Source organism: Lissotriton vulgaris, chromosome 5 (assembly GCF_964263255.1).
Source record: "Lissotriton vulgaris chromosome 5, aLisVul1.2, whole genome shotgun sequence".
In the NCBI taxonomy this organism is placed as follows: domain Eukaryota; kingdom Metazoa; phylum Chordata; class Amphibia; order Caudata; family Salamandridae; genus Lissotriton; species Lissotriton vulgaris.
In genome coordinates, this window is record NC_141693.1 from 48,834,465 (window position 1) to 48,861,323 (window position 26,859).

General features: G+C 50.0%; 1 protein-coding gene across 1 annotated transcript in view; it reads left to right on the forward strand.

Moving 5' to 3' along the window:
- LOC147710108 (E3 ubiquitin-protein ligase TRIM39-like) overlaps positions 1-26,859 on the forward strand; it is a 286,153-nt gene that overhangs the window by 35,083 nt on the left and 224,211 nt on the right. The window lies entirely within an intron of this gene.

The following is a 26,859-nucleotide window of genomic DNA, read 5'->3' on the forward strand; positions in this document are numbered from 1 at the left end:
GGAGATCCCTCCCGGGGAGGGAGGAGCAGTCCCAGCCGAGGCTGAAGGGTCCTGAGGCGGGAGTGACACAGGGGCAGGCACGGTCGCCTTAGCTAGAAAAGCGTCCCGTAGGCGCTCAAAGGCGTCCTTAGCTACACCCTGCGCACCTCCGGAGCCTCCGTCCCTGCAAACCCTCTTAGGTATTGATGAGATTCCTCCTCCTCAACGTAATACCCCTCAGCCATGATGCACCTTGTGCGCAGAAATAAGGATAAGGAGAACTGAGGGTATGGTGGCGCTCAACGTGCCAATATGGGCTAACCGGAGGCTAGCAACGTTTATATGCCGGTGGAACCTGGCAGTCACAGAGGCAGCACCAGCCTCCACAGCGCGCCGACCCTCTCACAGAGACCGGGTCACACCACCTCCCAGCGCGCTCAAAATGGGTAATACCTCAGCAGCGGCAAAGCCGTAGTACGGTGCTCAAACCAGCCCGTAGGCGTCAGCGCGGTTGAAACCGCCGATACAGACCCCAGCGGGGCGTTCAAAAACGGGACAATACAACCCAGCAAGGGCGTCAGGGTTAGGCGGTAAACAGGGCTCCAGCGCGGCTCCTTCTCCCCAGCGCAGCTCCAGTCAGCGAGACGGAACCGCGCTCGGGCAAACAAGACGCTACTGCGCCCTCTAGCGGCACAACACACACCGCTGCACACACGGGGACATCGCGTAAGGGGCGAAAATGTCCCCGCGATGAGGGGCTCTGTGGAGAGAAAAACTCAAGTAGAACGTACAGAGCCCACCAAAAAGCACAGATAGCAAAACACTATGCAGTAAAGTAGGCACACATCGCAAAGAAATCTCCATACACAATTCTGTGAGAGAGAGGAAAAATAGCACTTAACTGGCTGCGAATCAGCGAAGAAAGAGGAGGAGTTCACGAGATGGACGCCCTACCTTAGGACTATCGACACTATAGAAGGACTATCGCGTGTTGGACTGATGGAAATTGTAGTTCGAAGAAGATGTTGTTCTTATGTTTTTTCCTGACTATCCAGTGTGTTGGGGATATAAATGAAAATTTTTCAAGTTCTGATGCTTTTCTGGCTGCTATGTGGTTTTGTGTGAGTAAACAGCGAAGAGAGAAAAGCATAATCCGAAGCCTCCGGTCCTGACATAGAATTCCTTTTTGTTTCCTTTTACATGAGGAGTTATCTAGACCAGAGGGTTTTAAAATAATGACATAGACCCGTCTTTTTGCACATTGTGAATCGTGTGACATTTACAATAAGATCTTTTAGTGTGCACAGCCAGGCCTGTGTTAGACATCGTGTTTGACCCAATGGGCATATTTCAACAACCAAGTTATTAGAACATTTTCCCCAGGGGGACACTTGATTTTTCTGAACTTGTCCCCTTCCATATGTTTAATAGAGCGGGGCCCCACATTCCGAGCCGTTGCCGGGTGAGGTGAGGCATTCTTCCCACACAAAGCTGGGTAAGTGAAAAATATTCTTTTTTTATTGCTTTAACCAAAGAGTTTGGTGTAACTATCAGAGTGCACATTAACATTGTCGCCGTCACAAATTGAGATTGGCGTAGTCATATGAATGAGGACATTCGCCGAAAATTGATTTTACTTTATTATTTTTCTTTATATCACACCTCAAGTACCTGGGTATTGACATAAGTTTTTTTCAATATTTACAGGAAGAACTCCTCGTTGTCCAAAAAATCACGAGGATACGGTAGGGTGGTTGAATTAACCCCACTCGCTTTTTTCAGTAATATTTATATGCTCCACAAATATGTTTTTTCATTTACACTCACGATAGTGTACTTTGCAGTAGCTATATCTCCAGCCTGGCCCTGAAGAATGCCGGTGAATTACCACCAACAAGGCAGAAACATGTTGGCCTAATTAATCTTACTAGCATACTGGACAGTGATATTTTCACACTGTCATTACACTGTTTTTTACTTGACGTCAAGGTGGATACCAATAAACACATTTTTCTACTTTGACCTACCTACTTCATCTGCCATGATAGAGCATATACATGGTTGCCCCCTGACTTCTCGGGCACATGTTTCATTTCGTTCCTGTTGCCTCCCACCTACACGGCCGCGGCAGATTACCATAGGACAAGGACAGTTAGAGGTGTCGTGAGTCAAGACGACACCACGGGACAGGAGTTTGGAGACTTCGTAAAGGGTTTTCTGCCATTTTGAGGGCCTATCGTGAACAGCAGGAACATCCGCCAACTGATGGGGTGGTTCTGGGAACTGATATCCGCATGGGGATGGAAGATTCTGATAGTCATTGGGATGACCTTAGCCATTCTTTTCATGTTCTGTCTATGTGTACAGTGTGCTCCTGCAATATGTGGCCTCTGTGCTACATCGTGTGTAAGGAAACCTGTATCAAGAAACGAGCTAAGTAATAGGATGATGCTACAGCAACACCTCAATGACTTTATGAATATAGACCTGGACCCAGATTAGCGTGAGTATAGGTTATTGCCTATGTAAGGGCAAAAGGAGGGACTGTGGTACTGAGAATTCCGGACCCGTGTTATAAACATCGTCGCATCATGACGATTTTGGTATCGGCAGACCGGAAATGGTTTGAATATTATACACGAGCATTTTCGCCATGATCAAGTGACGAGATCACCCAGAAATCAGCATTTCCGTTCCGAACCCTCGGGTTCCATTTTGTGAACGGCATCCATTTTGTGATTGCCCTCACATAGCCAAATGACTGAAGCCGAAACCGAGTCCGAAGGACACGTACACCTTAGCTGACTCTTCTGTGACCTGGGCAAGCTGACTCCACTGCCCGAAGCCAAACCTGTTCGGCCAGGTCCCTTCCCAGTGGCCGAGCTAGATTCGTATCAAGACACAACATATCATAAACCTTTCATCGCACACTAACCATGCCTAATCTTACACACACCTGTCCCTGTTTCTTGCTTTATGACTTGCTTCACGAGGAGGAGGTGCCCGATTTTATTGGGGGTCCGTCGATATCTGATGAAAATACTGGGCCTTGCCGGGTAATCAATTACGGGTTGGATGAACTGAAATGTGGACTTTTCATCATGACTCTGCTTTTTCTTTGTAGTGAAAATATGCGAATGGTCAACTGTAAAATAAGGAATGTTTGCCCAAAGGATATTATTTTGTATAAAAGAAGAAGGCTGGCTTCGTAAAAGAGAGCAGTCTCCTGAGAATATACAGAGTGCGGTACTTCTAGGATACCTGTTACTGGCTGCAGCCAATAAATACGATCTTTGACTTCACCTAGAAGACTCTGCGTTTCTGTAGTCTGAAACAGGAAGGACTCAGAGTTTTCAGGTGTCTTCCCTGGCACCGCCGAGTCCATAAAAACCCGGTACTCCAGTGTAAAGATCTGCTTGAGGTTGTGGCTGATTTGTAGAAGCTCCAAGTTGGTCTGTCTTAAGTGCTGGGCTGATAAAACGTTTATTCAAAGTAAGTATCTGTTCTAACATTTTTGGTAATAAACTTAGTTTATCTAAGATTTGTCCACAGGTACAGACTGGTTCCTGCGGGGGATCAATTGATTGTACTCTTTTGATTAGATTGTTTAAATTGTCCAGTTTCATGTTTATACCAGCTATGTATGATGCAATAACATTCATTAAGTCTATTTGCATATCCAATTTATCTGATTGCATTATTAACGTTGCTGTTGATGTTTGCTATGCTTGCAATAACGGTGTAACAAAATCCGGTTGCCAATCAGTGTTGCTGGAATTGACCTTTTCCTCCTTTTTTGACGTCTTGCAAGATCTCTCGATTTGTATTGGTGACGTATTAACTCTGACATCTGTTAGCGCTGATGTGACATGTACTGGATATTTTGTTCTCAGCTTCTTCATTTCCGGTGTCTTCCTCTAATGCCGCCTCTTTGTCTACTGTTGTTTTATCTTCCAGAGGCTCGTCCGTTTTAGCTAACAAGTAGCATGAGTTAAGCCAAAGGTGTGCACGGTCCTCAGTACTTGAATGTAAAGATTGTGTAGAGTTCGGTTGATCTTTCCTTATAACTTCCAAATTGGGACTCGCTATGATATCAAAGATTTGAGTTATTTGAGTTGTAACCACACTAGTTATCATGCTGTCTCCCTTAGTTTTGCTTGGGATAACTGGGAGCTCTTGCTGCACTGTTGTAATTTTAAAATCGTCTGAGGCCATGTGTACTTGTTGCTATTGTGGTACGACTATTTTGTGTTGGAAATTCCCTGACTGGATTTTTGTTCTTATCTATATCTTCTGATTGTTCCGTCCTTTTAAGCAAGCTACATTTTTCACTAAGAGTTAAATTTGATTTCTCAAGGGTTGTCATTTGAATTACATCTTCCCTCTTCGGATCTCTCCCCAGTGGATGTTTTAAGGGTGCCAAAGGAGTCGTCAGTCCTGATACTTACCCTGCGGTTGCAAAAAAAGATGATCCAGGGACCTTTAAGAATTGAAATCGTAGGTTCTGTGTGATTTTTTTTGTTTGGTTTAGCCTTTTCAAACAAGGAGGCTATTGGCGAGATTAACGGGCTTTTTAAGGTGTAACTTACTTCGTTTACATCTGTTTTTTCGACTTTTCTCCGTTTAGAGAGTCCCTTTAGGGCAACTGCCTTCTCACCCGGTGTCTTTCTCACTCTGCCCGACCGCATGGTTGCTCTGGCTCTGACTATGCTCCTCTCTCCGCCCACCACGCTTAGCCTTGGCAACGCCGAAAACCAATGCTGGGGTCAATCGCCTACACCCTTTATATGTGCTTACCGAGGCACTTGGGCTCCTGCCTCTTAAGTTGGTTACGTAAAAAGTCTGTGCGAACTGCTGGACAGTTAGTTAAAGTCCCTATCGGCCGCCTTGAATAGTAGTATGTCCTGACCAACCAAATTAAGCCCTAATCGATCTTTTCCCTGTTCTCTAGAAGATTTACAGCCCCTATCAGGTGGCTTTGCTGATCTTGCCAAGTTATAAGTTGTAAGTTGACCAGCGGCTACTGCTACTTTGAACAGTTTTTCCAGTATGCGTCACCTTTCGCAGGTCCCCCCGCACCAGCAGTGCTACCTCAGCACAGACAACCCTTTGGTGTGTGATTCAATCCATGTTAAATGAGCCCCCAGCACAGCACAGCCTCAGCAAAGTGTTCTAATAAACAAACTTTCACTGCTACTGCTGAGCACCTGCAATGACTTAAGCTCTTAACACTGCTGCAGTCTGTCACAGTGTTATCGTAGCTCTGGATGCCCCCCTCCCATGTGAGACAAGGTCCGGTCGCCTCACCTCTGGGGGGGACAGTTGGGGGCTCGTTTCACCGTCTGTTTGCTCTGTTGCTTTGGTGGGCTCTATCAGGCTCTGCCAGCTGATCGGCGTTTGGAAGCAGTGTTCATTCTCAAATGCAGCCGCTCACTGCCTGCTCACTGCTGTTCTCCACTCCACACCTCTCCTCGGCAGGAACACAACTCCGCGGCTCCGATTTTGGAAGCAATTTCCCGGTCTCACAGCCCCCCGTGGTTCTCCGAGTCAGCGCTGCACCGCCGCCGCCGCTCTCGCCACTCTCGCCGCCGTTGCTCTCACCGCCGTTCCTCTCACTGACGGTCCACGCAAAAACCAGGACTGGATCCATTGCGCAATAGCTGGCTCTGGATTCATAGGGAACATAAACCTTATATTTCAAACAGATTTTGTGCTAAGCATAATTTAGTGAATAGAGAGAGGTCCAGGACCAGGAGGTCAGTGGTTGTTCTTCTCATTGAGGACGAGGGCTTCATTGACTGCTTGGAGTGTGGCTGTGTCAGGGCTGTAATAGAGGTCCAGGACCAGGAGGTCAGTGGTTGTTCTTCTCATTGAGGATGAGGGCGTCATTGACTGCTTGGAGTGTGGCTCTGAGCACTGCAGAGAGGTCCAGGACCAGGAGGTAAGTGGTTCTATCATTGATGATGAGGGCGTTGTTGACTGCTTGGAGTGTGGCTGTGTCAGGGCTGCAGAGAGGTCCAGGACCAGGAGGTCAGTGGTTGTTCTATCATTGAGGACAAAGGCGATATTGACTGCTTGGAGTATGGGTGTGTCAGGGCTGCAGAGAGATAATAATAATAATAATACTGGATTTTGTAGAGCGCGAACAGCTACCTCGCTAGGAGGTGTCCCGGCGCTAGTAGAACACAGATGACCTGGGGCTAGAAAGATAGGAAAGCTAGCGGGGTAGGGAAAAAAGCCAGGTTTTCAATAACGGTGGGCGGCCAGCTACGCTCCGTCTGCGGAGTGTGCGTAGTGCCGCCTACTCCGCATTTTGCGGAGCTGGCGGAGCCAGGCGGCACTACGCACGCTCCGCAGACGGAGCGTAGCTGGCCGCCACCCGCCTCCCTCCCGCCCTCCCTAAATACTTTGAAATAAAGGAATGAAATAATTTAAAAAGCACTTACCTTGCCGCCGCTGCCCGCCGCGTCCCCGGGGCTCGTTATCTTCCGTCTTCCGTCCGCTTTACTAATGCGCATGCGCGGGCGGCCGCGCATGCGCATTTTCATGAGAAAATGCGCATGCGCGACCGCCCGCGTATGCGCATTAGTATAGAAGACGGAAGACGGAAGATAGCGAGCCCCGGGGACGCGGCGGGCAGCAGCGGCGGCAAGGTAAGTGCTTTTTAAATTATTTGATTCTTTTATTTCAAAGTATTTAGGGAGGGCGGAGGGAGGCGGGTGGCGGGGCTGGCGGCCAGTGGTGTTTGCGGAGTGGGGCTACGCGGAGTGCGGAGGTGGGCGTAGTTTCTCGCCCACTTCGCGTAGCTCCGCGAAGCCCCACTCCGCAAACTCCGCCCAGGGTTAGTTTTCAACAGTCTCTTGAAGCAGGGTTCAGAGGGAGCCTGTTGAATTTCCTGTGGCAGGGTGTTCCACAGAGCGGAAACGTTTGCCGAGAAAGTCCGACCGCCTAGTCGAGCCTTTTTTGTGCGTGGGACTGCCAATTGAACACGGCAATTGGACCGCAGTGCACGGGTTTGGGAGTATCTTGGGAGGCGGTTTTTCAGGTATTCTGGGCAGGAGCCATGCAGAGATCTAAACGCCAGCGTCAGTGCTTTAAATTTCATTCTGCTGGCAACTGGCAGCCAGTGCAGGGATCGAAGATGCGGAGAGACTGACTGCTTGAGTGGAATTCGCAGTAACAGTCTCGCAGCCGCATTTTGAACTACCTGAAGCTTTTGTGTCAGGTATTTTGGTAAGCCCAGGTAAAGTCCGTTGGCATAATCCAGCCGTGAGGTAACAGTAGCATGGATAACCGTTTTTCGGCAGCTCTCCGGGAGGAGTCTCAGGATTTTTCGGAGATTTCTCAACTTGCTCAGGCAGCAGCCGGCAACTTGTTGGATATGGGAGGTAAAGGACATGCTATCATCCCATCTCACTCCAAGATTTTTTGCCGTGTGACTGGGTGAGGGGGCAGGGCCCATCTCCGTCGACCACCAAAGTTCTGTGGCGGGGGTAGGACCCTTGCAAAAAAAGATAACTTCGGTCTTATTGGCATTTAGCTTTAGCTTATTTGCGTTCATCCAATGTGCTATGTCTTGGAGACAGCCTTTGAAATTTGAAAAGGACTCTTGCGTCATCTCAGAGTACGGGAATACCAACTGGGTGTCGTCGGCATACGAGATTGCCTTGACACCCCAGTTGGCAATAAGCGTAAAGAGAGGAGCAAGGTAGATGTTGAACAAAAGGGGGCTGAGGGCTGACCCTTGCGGAACTCCACAGCTAAGGGTCTTGGGTGCCGAAGAAATCGTCCCAAGTGCCACCTTCTGAGTTCTCTGGGATAGATAAGAGTGTATCCAGCCCAGCGCCCTATCCTGAATGCCTATCTCTGCCAGCCGGCTAAGTAGTCTGGCGTGGTCCACCGTATCGAAGGCGGCCGATAGATCCAGGAGTACCAGCATTGCTGAGTTACCTGCATCCATCGACCACCTTACTGACTCGGCTACCTCAATAAGCACTGTTTCCGTGCTAAAGCCGGGTCGGAAGCCAGACTGTGTTTCATGTAGGATTTTGTTAACTTCTACAAATTTACTCAATTGGCGCTGTATGACTTTCTCCAACATTTTTCCCGGGGCAGCTAATAGAGATATTGGGCGGAGATTAGTGAGGTCTTCTGGATCCCCATTAGGCTTTTTCTTTAGGGGTAAAAGAGTAGCATGTTTCCAGACATCCGGAAATGTGCCCGAAGCAATGGAAGAGTTCCAGATATGTTGAAGTATGGGGGCTACAAAGTCAGCTATAGAGCTCCATAATTTTGCTGGGCAAGGGTCGTCAGGGGAGCCAGATTTACATAGGATGAGTTCTTGCCTTACTTCACTCAGGGGAATGTTCATGAACTGGGTGAAGGTCTGACCTGGCTCGCCATTACTCGCAAGGTCCTGTTTAACTGTTTTTATTACTGGTCCAAAAGAGTCGTACACCTTTTTAATTTTTTGGTCAAAGAACTCGGAAATTTGCTCACATAGCGTAGCTGTTGGTGCAACCTCCCTCTCAATGCACTTTGGTTTAAAAAACGACTGTACCACTTTGAAGATCTGTTTACTTGACTGTTCTGCCTGTAGAATCGAGTCCGCATAAAAGCATTTTTTACTTTTTCTGATGGCTTTCCGTAGTTTTTTGGAGGCATCCTTATACCTAGTTCTTTCCTCCAGGCCGTAATTTGCTCTCCAGAGTCTTTCCAGCTTTTTACAAGCTGCTTTCTCTTTCCTTAGTTCCTGCGAGAACCAGGGAGCTGAGGGAGAGTCTCTTTTTGATAGTGCTCGGGACGCTGGCGCAATGGAGGAGACCATCTTTCCAACCCACTCATTGAGGAGTTGAGCATCAATATTGGCATTGTTTGTCAAAGATGGGATGGTTTGTGCCAAGACTGGGCCCATAGTATCGGGGGTCAGCTTTTTCCATTGCCTTTTTAGGAAGTAACATTTGCTAGGAGCAGGAGTGTCATACACCATGTTCAGTGTAAATGGGACCAGTGAGTGGTCTGACCATGTCAGAGGAAGTGGTACCTCAGGCAGCGCATTCTTGATGTTGGAGAAGATGAGATCAATAGTATGGCCCCCTGTATGTGTAGGGCCCTCATTGATCAGTCTAAGACTGGCAGTGTTTAATGTTGCTCTGAGCAGTTCTGCCATGGCACAGTCGGGTTTATCCATGTGGATGTTGAAATCACCTACCACAATAAAATTGGGGTGGAGGAGCGAGCTCTGAACAATCGTATCCAGTAGGGTGATTAGGGTGGGATCTACGCCACCCGGAGGGCGATATATAACTAATCCTGCTAGTGATAGCTGAGGGCTTATCTGAAAACAGAAGTGAAGGCCTTCGATTCCTTGAATTGCCGTGGGGGCTGACGATGTTAGTATTAGATGTTCTTTAAAAATAATGGCTACGCCACCGCCTCTTTTTGTCCCAGAGCGGTTGGCGAGGCAAATTTTAAATCCCAGAGGGACTGCAAGTGCAATGGAGGTCAAATTGTCCTCCTTGATCCAAGTTTCTGTTAAAAACAGGATATCCCATTCCTGCTCTTCTAGTAAAAGCCAAACATCATCAGCATGTTTGGCTAGGGATCTGCAGGTCAGTAAGCCAGCTCTAAGGCCTAACTGAGGAGGGGATTTGGGAATAGGGGGCCTCACAGAATCTACACTGCCAAAAGCTATCTCGCAGTTGCTACATATCTGAGGGGGGTCGAAAGTCAGTGGATCTGTAGTGTGAGGGCAGCAGTTGGAGGGGGGAACGAGAGCCTTTAAGTCCTCACCTGACCACACTATCCTTCCTCCTTGTGCTTCACTACCGGCAGCATGTCTGGCCCCGGCCGCGGTCTGGTCGCGGACGGGCACAGACGGGCTTGCCTTAGGCGCGCCTTCGGCGCGCAAACGACGCGCAAACGGCGCTCCCGCTGCGCTCGTCCGCTGTGCTTCCGGTGGAAGCACATGTTAAATAGGGGTGGAGGAAGGGGCGTGGCCTGTCAGGTGGTGGGCGTGGCCTGCGTGTCCCAGAGCAGGGCGTCCACACCAGGAAGTATCCCGTGGCAGAGGGGGATCGAGGTAGGATTGTATTTAGTCACAATATTATCACACTCAAAAAGGTCAAATAAAGTTTTAAAATCACTTCAATTACACAGATTTACACAATTTAAAATCGCTAACGCGACTCTCCCGGCATCCGCCTCAGGAGGTCTGAATGTTCTGGACCAAGAGGTCAGAGGTTGTTCTTCTCATTGAGGACGAGGGCGTTATTGACTGCTTGGAGTGCGGCTGTGTCAGGGCTGCAGAGAGGTCCAGGACCAGGAGGTCAGTGGTTGTTCTATCATTGAGGACAAAGGCGATATTGACTGCTTGGAGTATGGGTGTGTCAGGGCTGCAGAGAGATCCAGGACCAAGAGGTCAGTGGTTGCTCTTCTCATTGAGGACGAGGGCATCATTGACTGCTTGGAGTGTGGCTGTGTCAGGGCTGCAGAGAGGTCCAGGACCAGGAGGTCAGAGGTTGTTCTTCTCATTGAGGAAGAGGGCGTTATTGACTGCTTGGAGTGTTGCTCTGAGCGCTGCCGAGAGGTCCAGGACCAGGTGGTCAGTGGTTGTTTAGGTTTCGCCTGGCCGTAGCACTGCGAAGCAGTGCTCCTCCCAGGCGAAATCTTGTGATCCTACAGTATGGGGACTTGAACCCGCCCCTATTTTCATTGGCTAGCTCCATAAATGGAGGCTAGCCATTGGAAGACATGGTTGCCCATCACTGTTTCCCCCGTCACAACGGGAATCGTGGGCGTTTCTGACTCTTTTTTTAAGTCCCGCCCCCCACACCCTCCCTCTCGCCGAGGAGTTATCCCGCTGTCAGCGATCCATTTGTTTATCCCCCTCCCTCCCTCCCATTGTCCGTGCCTTCTCCCTCCCTCCCGCCCGCCCTCCCACTGTCCGTGCCTCCTCCCTCCTGCCCACTCCTCTCGCCGAGGAGTTATCCCGCCCTCCTCCCGCCGTCAGCGATCCATTTGTTCCCGCCATTAATTCTCAATTTAAAAAGGTGAGTAGAAGGGCCATGGCACGGAGATGTGATAATAAATTAAGCGTGTGGCAGTTTGCCTCGCCTCGTGTTTGCTGCTGTGCCCTGCCTGGTGTTTGCAGCGTGGCTGCTGGAAGCAAGCAGGGGAGGGGCGCAACTGGGAGAGTGGCAGAGGGTGGGGGTAATGGGCGACACCAGCGGGCGGCCGCCGCAGAGCCACTGGCGGGGAAAAGAGCCGCTTTGGAGGCAAGAGGCAGCGCGCACCTGCGAGCGGGAAGCGCTGATTACTGGAGGGAGGCGGCACACGTGAACCAGCCCCCAGGGGAGGCAGCGCAGCGGTGTGCGCACAACGCCAGCAGAGACGAGGCGCCCACCGCGAGACCTTCAGGGAGCACAGACCTGCAGCGCGGGTCAAGAGACTCGGTGGGTCTGTCAGAACGAGACCCCCAGCCGACAGAATTGTAGCGCCTTGGACAGGACGCGGAGATTCGAGGCGCCTCCGCCAGGCAGCGAGAAGAGAACCTCGTCTGCGGTGCAGACCTACAATGGGGCTGGAAGTTGAAAATCCCAACGGAGGGGGCTCTGGTGAACCCACAAGCAGGGGCTGCAGTCGCAGGTACTCGAACTGTAGGGGGCTGGGTCGGGAAGGGTACACTCGGGCTCTGGTGCGGGAAATACTGAAGGGCACTAACTGGTTACCAAATTACTCCATGTGGTCCGGGACAGTGCGCCAGTCCAGGACTTTCCTTTTACTAATCACTGTTTTCAGGTGTGCTAGTCCAGTCACTTGAGGGGAAACAAGACAGTACTTCCCTTTTCCAAAATGCATTAAGGGGGTTAAGAAAATCCTAGGAGTAGGAAACGGTGTTATTAATGGCATGGACTCACCTGGTAACCGGAGTGAAGGTGTCTGATGGTGTGCATGGGTGTGCTGGCGCGTGTGCTTGGAACTCCGCTGCCTTTGCAGGGGTCGGTGGTGTACACAAGGGGTCTGTGGTAGGATACATGATGTACATTGAGAGGGATGTGCGATTTAGACTGACGCTTGCTCTGGGGGCTATCGTAGGCTGAAGTGGTCTGTGATGGGATACACCGGTATGACGTAACATGTACTGGGGCTCTGGTGAGCTGAAGTTGTCGGTGATGTCATGCAGAGCTGTGATAGAACATGCACTTGGAACTCTCTTGCTTTTATGGGGGAAGAGGGCTGTGATGGACTGAGAGGGTCTGTGTTGAGATACATGTGGAGGTACTCAGGACTCTGGGATATACTGGGGGTTGTGATGGATGAGGCCTGTGATGGGATTACTGACGTACGAGAGGTGTGTACTTCCCACTCTGACGCATGTACTGGGGACTGTGGTTTACTGGAGGGGTCTGTGAAGGGATGAGGCTGAACATGGGACTGTGGCACTTCTACTGGGGCTGTAGCTGCCGGTCACATCACATAGGGTATATTTGTAGGAATCATGAGAGATGTGGAAGGGGTGTGTGGTTTTATTATTGGAATAATATTATTATAGTGTTGTGATTTTAGTTTACGGAGGGCTGTGATTTGAGTGTGTGTGCGTGCAATTGTGCCAGTGTATGTACTCCGGATTGTGAGGGATACGTCTGTACTGGGGTTGGCGAGTTATGTACTGTAACTGAAATGTGCTTTAGTTTTTTTTGGAGTATAATTAAGGCTCCGGGTTTATGGCATTTGTTTTTTAACATTTCCGTCTGTATTTATCCATAATTATGTTTGGGCCATTTTTATAATTATTTATCCATATTTACTGTATATTTCTGGGATAAATGTGGTTGTAAAATTGTTTCCACATTTATTTAACTGGTAAACCTGCACACATACTTCGACGCCTGACGTGTTTTAGAGGGCAAACATTACAATACACCCTCATCTAAATATTCGCATTATACTACACATGTATGCTGGTAAGCACCCAATGTTGGGCGGGCTCTGTGTGGGTGTGTGGTGGGGGGCTCGCAGTGTGTGTGGGGGGCTCTGTGTGGGTGTGTGGGGGGGCTCTGTGTGGGTGTGTGGTGGGGGGCTCTGTGGGTGTGTGGGGGGCTCTGTGTGGGTGGGGGGGCTGTGTGTGGGTGTGTGTGTGGGGGGGCTCTGTGTGTGGGGGGCTCTCTGTGGGTGTGTGTGTGTGGCATTTGCGAGAGATTAAGCTATTGGCATTGTAAATGACAATGTCATTTATTTATCTGTTTTCAAAACCAACACATAAATAAAAATGTTGTCATTTAAAATGCCAATAGCTCTAACTTTTGCAAAGGCGAAACCGTTGCATTGTAAATGCTTGTTTTCTCATTGAGGACGGAGGCTTCATTAAATGCTTGGAGTGTGGCTGTGTCAGGGCTGCATAGAGGTCCAGGACCAGGAGGTCACTGGTTGTTCTATCATTGATGACGAGGGCGTTGTTGACTGCTTGGAGTACGGCTGTGTCAGGGCTGCAGTGAGGTCCATGACCAGGAGGTCTGTGGTTGTTCTTCTCATTGGGGACGAGGGCGTCGCTGACTGCTTGGAGTGTTGCTGTCTGAGCGCTGCAGAGAGGTCCAGGACCAGGAGGTCAGTAGATGTTCTATCATTGAGGATGAGGACGTTGTTGACTGCTTGGAGAGTGGCTCTGAGCACTGCAGAGAGGTCCAGGACCAGGTGGTCACTAGTTGTTCTCCTCATTGAGGACGAGGGCGTCATTAACGGCTTGGAGTGTGGCTGTGTCAGGGCTGCAGAGAGGTCCAGGACCAGGAGGTCAGTGGTTGTTGTTCTTATTGAGGACGAGAGTGTCGTTGACTGTTGGGAGTGCGTCTCTGAGCGCTGCTGTGTGGTCTGAAGACAGATTGGTATTCCTGTAGATTATTCTTGTAGATCTGTTCCTGCAGCTGTTTGGCAACAGCTTTCTTGCTGCTTTTTTTAATAGATGGAATGTAGGTAATGGGGCAGAAGTTTGTGAGGTCGGCTGGGCCCAGGGATAATGTCTTTAGCAGGTTAAAAATCTGACCTACTTTCATAGCATCAGAGAGAGCCCCTTAACTGAGAATTATGTTGACAATGTAGCAAAAGTGTGTAAGGCCCCCTCCTTGAAGCAGTCTGATGATGTATGAAGGAAGGGGGTTGTCTTCATTGGAGGTTACCTTGAGAGGGTTCTGGATATTGGCAAGACCCATGGATAAGACTGAATTGATGGATGTTCATTTGGTGGGGATGTAATGGGGGAGTGGTTGAAAGGTGGGGTACTTCAAGAAGGTAATAATATTGGATCCGATTTTGTCGGTCTTCTTGATGAAGGAGAGGTTCACGGCATTGCATCTGTCTACCGATGCAGGGGCTGTGGTCTCTGGGAGAGTATTGGTTCAATGTCTAAGAGCCTTGAAAAGGGCTTTGTTTCTGTCAGTTACCTCACTGATGGCTGCTATGATGAAGGGTCTGCAGTTACAGGTTTTAGTAGGGTCAGATGGTCCGGGAGTTTGATCGTCTCCAGTTTTCGTATGGTTTATTTTTGTTAAGCTCTGACATCTGTGAGGGACTGAAGTGTTCTAAAAAGTTCTTGAATTTTTTCGGAAGTATGTCTTTGATGGAGTGGAGGGTTATTTTTCCTCTTTTTATTTACCCTTAATGCTGAGATGTAGTATAAGACGGTGAAGGGGATTGTGATGTAGATGTTTTGCCATTTGAATCAGTTGGGCTGTTGATGAGTTGTGTTATTTCCAGTATGTTGAGAAGTATGTAAAACGCTTCCTCCAAGTTTTTTGTGGTGGACTTACGGTGGAGGTTGAAGTCTCCAAGGAATGTGTGGTGGTTGTGATGGATAGAAGCAGAGGTGATGATGTCTGATGTTCCTTCTGTTCCTTCTGTTAGGTGCTTGTTATCTGGGTGGTTTGTAGATCATCAAAACCCATGCTGTTTTGGAGAGTGATGGATGGAAGTGGCAGGAGAGGAGGTTGAATAATGTGGGTATTGTGGATTTACTAAGTGTGAGGGTCAGAAGATCCTGTGAATTACATCAATCCCCCTCCTCTTTTTGAGTGTGTGGATGGGCCTAATTTAAATCATGACTTGATCCAGGATGTGGTTTGTAAAGAAAGGGGTACCCCTGGCGGTAGTTCCTAAATCAGGGTGTATCAAATACTTGTGATCAAAAACAATTTAGGAACATAATAATTATCTTAGCGGACCTGAAGAGCATACACAAAATTACATACATGTACCATATATTCAAAAAATATATATGTTTTATTTGTTATTTATTAAATTAGTCAGATTTGAAACAAGCATTTACAATGCAACGGTCTCGCCTTTGCAAAAGTTAGAGCTATTGGCATTGTAAATGACAACATTTTTATTTATGTGTTGGTTTTGAAAACGGATAAATAAATGGCATTGTCATTTACATTGCCAATAGCTTAATCAAATGTGAGACCTATTGATTTTGCACACACACACACACACACAGCCACACACACACACACAGAGCCACACAAACACACAGCGCCACACACACACACACACATCCCGAGAGCCACACACACACCCAGAACTACACACACACACACAGAGCCACACACAGAGCCACACACACACACACACACACACACAGAGGCACACACACAGACACAGAGCCACACACACACACACAGCCACACACAGAGCCCCATACACAGAGACCCAGAGCATAATTCCAAGAACCAATGTAGTTTAAAAATTACTTGTGAAGAAGCATCCGTGGCACTGTGGAGGCGCCGACAGCTCCCACCTAACTTGACAGGTCACTCACCACCCTTCCTGACTGTTCACTTTCCACCCAGCTTGTTATGCCACTTTCAGTCCATCGTGATGTATCACGCCACCTGTTGTGGCAAGTCACTTGTCAGGCGACCCTCCATCATTCACTTTCAGCTCTTCCGGACAGATTGCGTCCACCCGTCCTGGCAAGTTACTCTGAGACTCTCCTGACAGCTGCTGTCCTCCAGTCGTCGTGACAGCGTGGATCGGGTGTCCGTGAAGTCCTGACAGCGCCGAGCTTCAGCTGCAGGCATCTGTGCCGTCCGTCTCCTGAGAGAGGGCCACTCTGGTACTGTCCCACGCGCGCCTTGGCGGCTTTGCAGACGACCCTAGCACCGTACTATATATAATGTGTGAACCTAGAGCCTGACCGTACCTGCCAGGTATGCGCCTGTGCTGTAGGCCTGTGCCTGCCCTGTGTCGATGGCGTCCCCCCAGGGCCCAGAAGGGTTTGTTTGGGGTGGGGGGGGGGGAGGGAGAGAAATTCTTCACTCTTCACTTCGTCTTTCACAACAATCAGGCCTTTGTTGTTCCACCTAAAATGCAACGTTTGTATGTTTTGAATAAGTTTGCTGTGAAGAAATGTGACCCGGCAGGGTGGGCCTGCTCTGCCCAGGGGCAGGATGCCAGGTGTGGGCAAGTGCGAGTGTCTACGGATTTTGTGCGGGGGTGGGGGATACAAAAATAAGATATGAAGTGGAGCCGGCACAGCAGGGGCTGGCCCAGGCAGGGAAAGGTTCCCGGCAGCCAGATAAAGAGAGGCTTCTTAGGTGTGAGGCTCCCTCGTTGGACTCCGCAGTCTGTGTTCCGGGTCCCTAACCCCCCCTTCTGCCCCAGCCCTAGTTCTGGGATAGATAAGAGTGTATCCAGCCCAGCGCCCTATCCTGAATGCCTATCTCTGCCAGCCGGGTAAGTAGTCTGGCGTGGTCCACCGTATCGAAGGCGGCCGATAGATCCAGGAGTACCAGCATTGCTGAGTTACCTGCATCCATCGACCACCTTACTGACTCGGCTACCTCAATAAGCGCTGTTTCCGTGCTAAAGCCGGGTCGAAAGCCAGACTGTGTTTCATGTAGGATTTTGTTAACTTCTACAAATTTACTCAGTTGGCGCTGTATGACTTTCTCCAACATTTTTCCCGGGGCAGCTAATAGAGATATTGGGCGGAGATTAGTGAGGTCTTCTGGATCCCCATTAGGTTTTTTCTTTAGGGGTAAAAGAGTAGCATGTTTCCAGACATCCGGAAATGTGCCCGAAGCAATGGAAGAGTTCCAGATATGTTGAAGTATGGGGGCTACAAAGTCAGCTATAGAGCTCCATAATTTTGCTGGGCAAGGGTCGTCAGGGGAGCCAGATTTACATAGGATGAGTTCTTGCCTTACTTCACTCAGGGGAATGTTCATGAACTGGGTGAAGGTCTGACCTGGCTCGCCATTACTCGCAAGGTCCTGTTTAACTGTTTTTATTACTGGTCCAAAAGAGTCGTACACCTTTTTAATTTTTTGGTCAAAGAACTCGGAAATTTGCTCACATGGCGTAGCTGTTGGTGCAACCTCCCTCTCAATGCACTTTGGTTTAAAAAACGACTGTACCACTTTGAAGATCTGTTTACTTGACTGTTCTGCCTGTAGAATCGAGTCCGCATAAAAGCATTTTTTACTTTTTCTGATGGCTTTCTGTAGTTTTTTGGAGGCATCCTTATACCTAGTTCTTTCCTCCAGGCCGTAATTTGCTCTCCAGAGTCTTTCCAGCTTTTTACAAGCTGCTTTCTCTTTCCTTAGTTCCTGCGAGAACCAGGGAGCTGAGGGAGAGTCTCTTTTTGATAGTGCTCGGGACGCTGGCGCAATGGAGGAGACCATCTTTCCAACCCACTCATTGAGGAGTTGAGCATCAATATTGGCATTGTTTGTCAAAGATGGGATGGTTTGTGCCAAGACTGGGCCCATAGTATCGGGGGTCAGCTTTTTCCATTGCCTTTTTAGGAAGTAACATTTGCTAGGAGCAGGAGTGTCATACACCATGTTCAGTGTAAATGGGACCAGTGAGTGGTCTGACCATGTCAGAGGAAGTGGTACCTCAGGCAGCGCATTCTTGATGTTGGAGAAGATGAGATCAATAGTATGGCCCCCTGTATGTGTAGGGCCCTCATTGATCAGTCTAAGACTGGCCGTGTTTAATGTTGCTCTGAGCAGTTCTGCCATGGCACAGTCGGGTTTATCCATGTGGATGTTGAAATCACCTACCACAATAAAATGGGGGTGGAGGAGCGAGCTCTGAACAATCGTATCCAGTAGGGTGATTAGAGTGGGATCTACGCCACCCGGAGGGCGATATATCACTAATCCTGCTAGTGATAGCTGAGGGCTTATCTGAAAACAGAAGTGAAGGCCTTCGATTCCTTGAATTGTCGTGGGGGCTGACGATGTTAGTATTAGATGTTCTTTAAAAATAATGGCTACGCCACCGCCTCTTTTTGTCCCAGAGCGGTTGGCGAGGCAAATTTTAAATCCCAGAGGGACTGCAAGTGCAATGGAGGTCAAATTGTCCTCCTTGATCCAAGTTTCTGTTAAAAACAGGATATCCCATTCCTGCTCTTCTAGTAAAAGCCAAACATCATCAGCATGTTTGGCTAGGGATCTGCAGTTCAGTAAGCCAGCTCTAAGGCCTAACTGAGGAGGGGATTTGGGAATAGGGGGCCTCACAGAATCTACACTGCCAAAAGCTATCTCGCAGTTGCTACATATCTGAGGGGGGTCGAAAGTCAGTGGATCTGTAGTGTGAGGGCAGCAGTTGGAGGGGGGAACGAGAGCCTTTAAGTCCTCACCTGACCACACTATCCTTCCTCCTTGTGCTTCACTACCGGCAGCATGTCTGGCCCCGGCCGCGGTCTGGTCGCGGACGGGCGCAGACGGGCTTGCCTTAGGCGCGCCTTCGGCGCGCAAACGACGCGCAAACGGCGCTCCCGCTGCGCTCGTCCGCTGTGCTTCCGGTGGAAGCACATGGTAAATAGGGGTGGAGGAAGGGGCGTGGCCTGTCAGGTGGTGGGCGTGGCCTGCGTGTCCCAGAGCAGGGCGTCCACACCAGGAAGTATCCCGTGGCAGAGGGGGATCGAGGTAGGATTGTATTTAGTCACAATATTATCACATTCAAAAAGGTAAAATAAAGTTTTAAAATCACTTCAATTACACAGATTTACACAATTTAAAATCGCTAACGCGACTCTCCCGGCTTCCGCCTCAGGAGGTCTGAATGTTCTGGACCAAGAGGTCAGTGGATGTTCTTCTCATTGAGGACGAGGGCGTTATTGACTGCTTGGAGTGCGGCTGTGTCAGGGCTGCAGAGAGGTCCAGGACCTGGAGGTCAGTGGTTGTTCTATCATTGAGGACAAAGGCGATATTGACTGCTTGGAGTGTGGCTCTGAGTGTTGCAGAGAGATCCAGGACCAAGAGGTCAGTGGTTGCTCTTCTCATTGAGGACGAGGGCATCATTGACTGCTTGGAGTGTGGCTGTGTCAGGGCTGCAGAGAGGTCCAGGACCAGGAGGTCAGAGGTTGTTCTTCTCATTGAGGAAGAGGGCGTTATTGACTGCTTGGAGTGCTCCGCCCAGGCGAAATCTTGTGATCCTACAGTATGGGGACTTGAACCCGCCCCTATTTTCATTGGCTAGCTCCATAAATGGAGGCTAGCCATTGGAAGACATGGTTGCCCATCACTGTTTCCCCCGTCACAACGCGAATCGTGGGCGTTTCTGACTCTTTTTTTAAGTCCCGCCCCCCACACCCTCCCTCTCGCCGAGGAGTTATCCCGCCGTCAGCGATCCATTTGTTTATCCCCCGCCCTCCCTCCCATTGTCCGTGCCTTCTCCCTCCCTCCCGCCCGCCCTCCCACTGTCCGTGCCTCCTCCCTCCTGCCCACTCCTCTCGCCGAGGAGTTATCCCGCCCTCCTCCCGCCGTCAGCGATCCATTTGTTCCCGCCATTAATTCTCAATTTAAAAAGGTGAGTAGAAGGGCCATGGCACGGAGATGTGATAATAAATTAAGCGTGTGGCAGTTTGCCTCGCCTCGTGTTTGCTGCTGTGCCCTGCCTGGTGTTTGCAGCGTGGCTGCTGGAAGCAAGCAGGGGAGGGGCGCAACTGGGAGAGTGGCAGAGGGTGGGGGTAATGGGCGACACCAGCGGGCAGCCGCCGCAGAGCCACTGGCGGGGAAAAGAGCCGCTTTGGAGGCAAGAGGCAGCGCGCACCTGCGAGCGGGAAGCGCTGATTACTGGAGGGAGGCGGCACACGTGAACCAGCCCCCAGGGGAGGCAGCGCAGCGGTGTGCGCACAACGCCAGCAGAGACGAGGCGCCCACCGCGAGACCTTCAGGGAGCACAGACCTGCAGCGCGGGTCAAGAGACTTGGTGGGTCTGTCAGAACGAGACCCCCAGCCGACAGAATTGTAGCGCCTTGGAAAGGACGCGGAGATTCGAGGCGCCTCCGCCAGGCAGCGAGAAGAGAACCCCGTCTGCGGTGCAGACCTACAATGGGGCTGGAAGTTGAAAATCCCAACGGAGGGGGCTCTGGTGAACCCACAAGCAGGGGCTGCAGTCGCAGGTACTCGAACTGTAGGGGGCTGGGTCGGGAAGGGTACACTCGGGCTCTGGTGCGGGAAATACTGAAGGGCACTAACTGGTTACCAAATTACTCCATGTGGTCCGGGACAGTGCGCCAGTCCAGGACTTTCCTTTTACTAATCACTGTTTTCAGGTGTGCTAGTCCAGTCACTTGAGGGGAAACGAGACAGTACTTCCCTTTTCCAAAATGCATTAAGGGGGTTAAGAAAATCCTAGGAGTAGGAAACGGTGTTATTAATGGCATGGACTCACCTGGTAACCGGAGTGAAGGTGTCTGATGGTGTGCATGGGTGTGCTGGCGCGTGTGCTTGGAACTCTGCTGCCTTTGCAGGGGTCGGTGGTGTACACAAGGCGTCTGTGGTAGGATACATGATGTACATTGAGAGGGATGTGCGATTTAGACTGACGCTTGCTCTGGGGGCTATCGTAGGCTGAAGTGGTCTGTGATGGGATACACCGGTATGACGTAACATGTACTGGGGCTCTGGTGAGCTGAAGTTGTCGGTGATGTCATGCAGAGCTGTGATAGAACATGCACTTGGAACTCTCTTGCTTTTATGGGGGAAGAGGGCTGTGATGGACTGAGAGGGTCTGTGTTGAGATACATGTGGAGGTACTCAGGACTCTGGGATATACTGGGGGTTGTGATGGATGAGGCCTGTGATGGGATTACTGACGTACGAGAGGTGTGTACTTCCCACTCTGACGCATGTACTGGGGACTGTGGTTTACTGGAGGGGTCTGTGAAGGGATGAGGCTGAACATGGGACTGTGGCACTTCTACTGGGGCTGTAGCTGCCGGTCACATCACATAGGGTATATTTGTAGGAATCATGAGAGATGTGGAAGGGGTGTGTGGTTTTATTATTGGAATAATATTATTATAGTGTTGTGATTTTAGTTTACGGAGGGCTGTGATTTGAGTGTGTGTGCGTGCAATTGTGCCAGTGTATGTACTCCGGATTGTGAGGGATACGTCTGTACTGGGGTTGGTGAGTTATGTACTGTAACTGAAATGTGCTTTAGTTTTTTTTGGAGTATAATTAAGGCTCCGGGTTTATGGCATTTGTTTTTTAACATTTCCGTCTGTATTTATCCATAATTATGTTTGGGCCATTTTTATAATTATTTATCCATATTTACTGTATATTTCTGGGATAAATGTGGTTGTAAAATTGTTTCCACATTTATTTAACTGGTAAACCTGCACACATACTTCGACGCCTGACATGTTTTAGAGGGCAAACATTACAATACACCCTCATCTAAATATTCGCATTACACTGCACATGTATGCTGGTGAGCACCCAATGTTGGGCGGGCTCTGTGTGGGTGTGTGGGGGGGGGGGGGCTCGCAGTGTGTGTGGGGGGGCTCTGTGTGGGTGTGTGGTGGGGGGCTCTGTGGGTGTGTGGGGGGCTCTGTGTGGGTGGGGGGGCTGTGTGTGGGTGTGTGTGTGGGGGGGCTCTGTGTGTGGGGGGCTCTCTGTGGGTGTGTGTGTGTGGCATTTGCGAGAGATTAAGCTATTGGCATTGTAAATGACAATGTCATTTATTTATCTGTTTTCAAAACCAACACATAAATAAAAATGTTGTCATTTAAAATGCCAATAGCTCTAACTTTTGCAAAGGCGAAACCGTTGCATTGTAAATGCTTGTTTTCTCATTGAGGACGGAGGCTTCATTAAATGCTTGGAGTGTGGCTGTGTCAGGGCTGCATAGAGGTCCAGGACCAGGAGGTCACTGGTTGTTCTATCATTGATGACGAGGGCGTTGTTGACTGCTTGGAGTGCGGCTGTGTCAGGGCTGCAGTGAGGTCTATGACCAGGAGGTCTGTGGTTGTTCTTCTCATTAGGGACGAGGGCATCGCTGACTGCTTGGAGTGTGGCTGTCTGAGCGCTTCAGGGAGGTCCAGGACCAGGAGGTCAGTAGATGTTCTATCATTGAGGATGAGGACGTTGTTGACTGCTTGGAGTGCGCCTGTGTCAGGGCTGCAGAGAGGACCAGGAGGTCAGTGGTTCCTCTTCTCTATAAGGACGAGGGTGTCATTGACTGCTTAAGTGTGACTCTGAGCGCTGCAGAGAGGTCCAGGACCAGGAGGTGAGTGGTTGTTCTTCTAATTGAGGACAAGGGCGTCATTGACTGCTTTGAGTGTGGCTCTAAGCGCTGCAGAGAGGTCCAGGACCAGGAAGTCAGTAGTTGTTCTTCTCATTGAGGACGAGAGCGTTGTTGACTGCTTGCAGTGTGGCTGTGTCAGGGCTGCAGAGAGGTCCAGGACCAGGAGGTCAGTGGTTGTTCTTCTCATTGAGTACGAGGCCTTCGTTGACTGCTTGGAGTGGGGCTGTGTCAGGGCTGCAGAGAGGTCCAGAACCAGGAGGTCACTGGTTGTTCTTCTCATTGGGGACGAGGGCGTCGCTGACTGCTTGGAGTGTTGCTGTCTGAGCGCTGCAGAGAGGTCCAGGACCAGGAGGTCAGTAGATGTTCTATCATTGAGGATGAGGACGTTGTTGACTGCTTGGAGAGTGGCTCTGAGCACTGCAGAGAGTTCCAGGACCAGGTGGTCACTAGTTGTTCTCCTCATTGAGGACGAGGGCGCCATTAACTGCTTGGAGTGTGGCTGTGTCAGGGCTGCAGAGAGGTCCAGGACCAGGAGGTCAGTGGTTGTTCTCATTGAGGACGAGGGCGTCGCTGACTGCTTGGAGTGTTGCTGTCTGAGCGCTGCAGAGAGGTCCAGGACCAGGAGGTCAGTAGATGTTCTATCATTGAGGATGAGGACGTTGTTGACTGCTTGGAGAGTGGCTCTGAGCACTGCAGAGAGGTCCAGGACCAGGTGGTCACTAGTTGTTCTCCTCATTGAGGACGAGGGCGTCATTAACTGCTTCGAGTGTGGCTGTGTCAGGGCTGCAGAGAGGTCCAGGACCAGGAGGTCAGTGGTTGTTCTTCTTATTGAGGACGAGAGTGTTGTTGACTGTTGGGAGTGCGTCTCTGAGCGCTGCTGTGTGGTCTGAAGACAGATTGGTATTCCTGTAGATTATTCTTGTAGATCTGTTCCTGCAGCTGTTTGGCAACAGCTTTCTTGCTGCTTTTTTTAATAGATGGAATGTAGGTAATGGGGCAGAATTTTGTGAGGTCGGCTGGGCCCAGGGATAATGTCTTTAGCAGGTTAAAAATCTGACCTACTTTCATAGCATCAGAGAGAGCCCCATAACTGAGAATTATGTTGACAATGTAGCAAAAGTGTGTAAGGCCCCCTCCTTGAAGCAGTCTGATGATGTATGAAGGAAGGGGGCTGTCTTCATTGGAGGTTACCTTGAGAGGGTTCCGGATATTGGCAAGACCCATGGACAAGACTGAATTGATGGATGTTCATTTGGTGGGGATGCAATGGGGGAGTGGTTGAAAGGTGGGGTACTTCAAGAAGGTAATAATATTGGATCCGATTTTGTCGGTCTTCTTGATGAAGGAGAGGTTCACGGCATTGCATCTGTCTACCGATGCAGGGGCTGTGGGCTCTGGGAGAGTATTGGTTCAATGTCTAAGAGCCTTGAAAAGGGCTTTGTTTCTGTCAGTTACCTCACTGATGGCTGCTATGATGAAGGGTCTGCAGTTACAGGTTTTAGTAGGGTCAGATGGTCCGGGAGTTTGATTGTCTCCAGTTTTTGTATGGTTTATTTTTGTTAAGCTCTGACATCTGTGAGGGACTGAAGTGTTCTAAAAAGTTCTTGAATTTTTTCGGAAGTATGTCTTTGATGGAGTGGAGGGTTATTTTTCCTCTTTTTATTTACCCTTAATGCTGAGATGTAGTATAAGACGGTGAAGGGGATTGTGATGTAGATGTTTTGCCATTTGAATCAGTTGGGCTGTTGATGAGTTGTGTTATTTCCAGTATGTTGAGAAGTATGTAAAACGCTTCCTCCAAGTTTTTTGTGGTGGACTTACGGTGGAGGTTGAAGTCTCCAAGGAATGTGTGGTGGTTGTGATGGTTAGAAGCAGAGGTGATGATGTCTGATGTTCCTTCTGTTCCTTCTGTTAGGTGCTTGTTTGTCTGGGTGGTTTGTAGATCATCAAAACTCATGCTGTTTTGGAGAGTGATGGATGGAAGTGGCAGGAGAGGAGGTTGAATAATGTGGGTATTGTGGATTTACTAAGTGTGAGGGTCAGAAGATCCTGTGAATTACATCAATCCCCCTCCTCTTTTTGAGTGTGTGGATGGGCCTAATTAAAATCATGACTTGATCCAGGATGTGGTTTGTAAAGAAAGGGGTACCCCTGGCGGTAGTTCCTAAATCAGGGTGTATCAAATACTTGTGATCAAAAACAATTTAGGAACATAATAATTATCTTAGCGGACCTGAAGAGCATACACAAAATTACATACATGTACCATATATTCAAAAAATATATATGTTTTATTTGTTATTTATTAAATTAGTCTGATTTGAAACAAGCATTTACAATGCAACGGTCTCGCCTTTGCAAAAGTTAGAGCTATTGGCATTGTAAATGACAACATTTTTATTTATGTGTTGGTTTTGAAAACAGATAAATAAATGGCATTGTCATTTACATTGCCAATAGCTTAATCAAATGTGAGACCTATTGCTTTTGCACACACACACACACACAGCCACACACACACACACACACACACAGCCACACAAACACACAGCGCCACACACACACACACACACCCCGAGAGCCACACACACACCCAGAACTACACACACACACACACACACACACACACACACACACACACACACACACACACACACACACACAGAGCCACACACAGAGCCACACACACACACACGCACACACACACAGAGGCACACACACAGACACAGAGCCACACACACACACACACACAGCCACACACAGAGCCACATACACAGAGACCCAGAGCATAATTCCAAGAACCAATGTAGTTTAAAAATTACTTGTGAAGAAGCATCCGTGGCACTGTGGAGGCGCCGACAGCTCCCACCTAACTTGACAGGTCACTCTCCACCCTTCCTGACTGTTCACTTTCCACCCAGCTTGTTATGCCACTTTCAGTCCATCGTGATGTATCACGCCACCTGTTGTGGCAAGTCACTTGTCAGGCGACCCTCCATCATTCACTTTCAGCTCTTCCGGACAGATTGCGTCCACCCGTCCTGGCAAGTTACTCTGAGACTCTCCTGACAGCTGCTGTCCTACAGTCGTCGTGACAGCGTGCACGCATCCTCACAGGACGACTCCCCCTGCAAAATGCCCACAGCACTCACTCCTCTCAGTGCTGGGGCAGGGGGCACAGCTCCTTGAAGCGGCGGGCAGCACTGTAAGAGAAGGCATGTACTCACCAGGAGCAGGGCGGCAGCCAGGGGCAGCAGCAGGGGCGGCAGAGGTGCGCGGGGCGGCGGCTGTCCATGCCAGGGCAGGAGGCTGGGTGCTGCTGGAGGCGCTGCTGCCGGACAGGGAGTTCTTCTGTGCTCTGACCCGCTGCCTCTCACTGCCCCTCCTCCTCCTCTCCTAGCCCTCCCTCCCTTCCTCCCCGCCGGTGCGCCGTGCACAGTGTGCAGAGGCCGGGCACAGGCAGAGCTCGAGCCGGGACAGGTTGCGCACAAGAGAGCGGGCTCAATGCCACAGAGGGGCGCTGCATAGCGGAGCGCGTGGAGGTACTGATGCTGTGCAGCGAGGGGGCATACTGGAGACATTGCGAGCTCGAGGGCAGAGACTCCGAGCTGGGAGGGGCGAGGCGTTGGGGTGGTTAAAAAGGAGTGAGCAGTGGATCACTCCCAAACAGAATGGGAGACACTTTGTGGGGTTAGAGTGTGTGGGGGCAGCTCTTTTGGGGACAAAGACCATATAGACTAAGGCGTCAAACGGGGGGAGAACCCTGAATGCACCGGCAGGAGATTCCCAGCAACACGCTGGTACCGTGCGTGAGCTGGAAGGAACACACAGGAACCAGGGACGAGAACCCCAGGTGCGAGCATAGAACACGGGGCCCCTCTGCGGAGTGTCAGGAGGGCTGAGAACACGGGCGACCACAGCAACAAAACTCGCAAGAACTGAGGGTCCAGTAAAGGCATCCATTGGGAGATTCACGTGCCGGCTGCAACAGCGGCTCGCCCCCAAGAGCCCAGAAATAACCCTTGGGCAGAAGGGTGGTTAGGGACCCGGAACTCAGGCTGCCCCGGAGGAGTCCAACAAGGCAAGAGCCCAGAACTAGGGCTGGGGCAGAAGGGGGGGTTAGGGACCCGGAACACAGACTGCGGAGTCCAACGAGGGAGCCTCACACCTAAGAAGCCTCTCTTTATCTGGCTGCCGGGAACCTTTCCCTGCCTGGGCCAGCCCCTGCTGTGCCGGCTCCACTTCATATTTTATTTTTGTATCCCCCACCCCCGCACAAAATCCGTAGACACTCGCACTTGCCCACACCTGGCATCCTGCCCCTGGGCAGAGCAG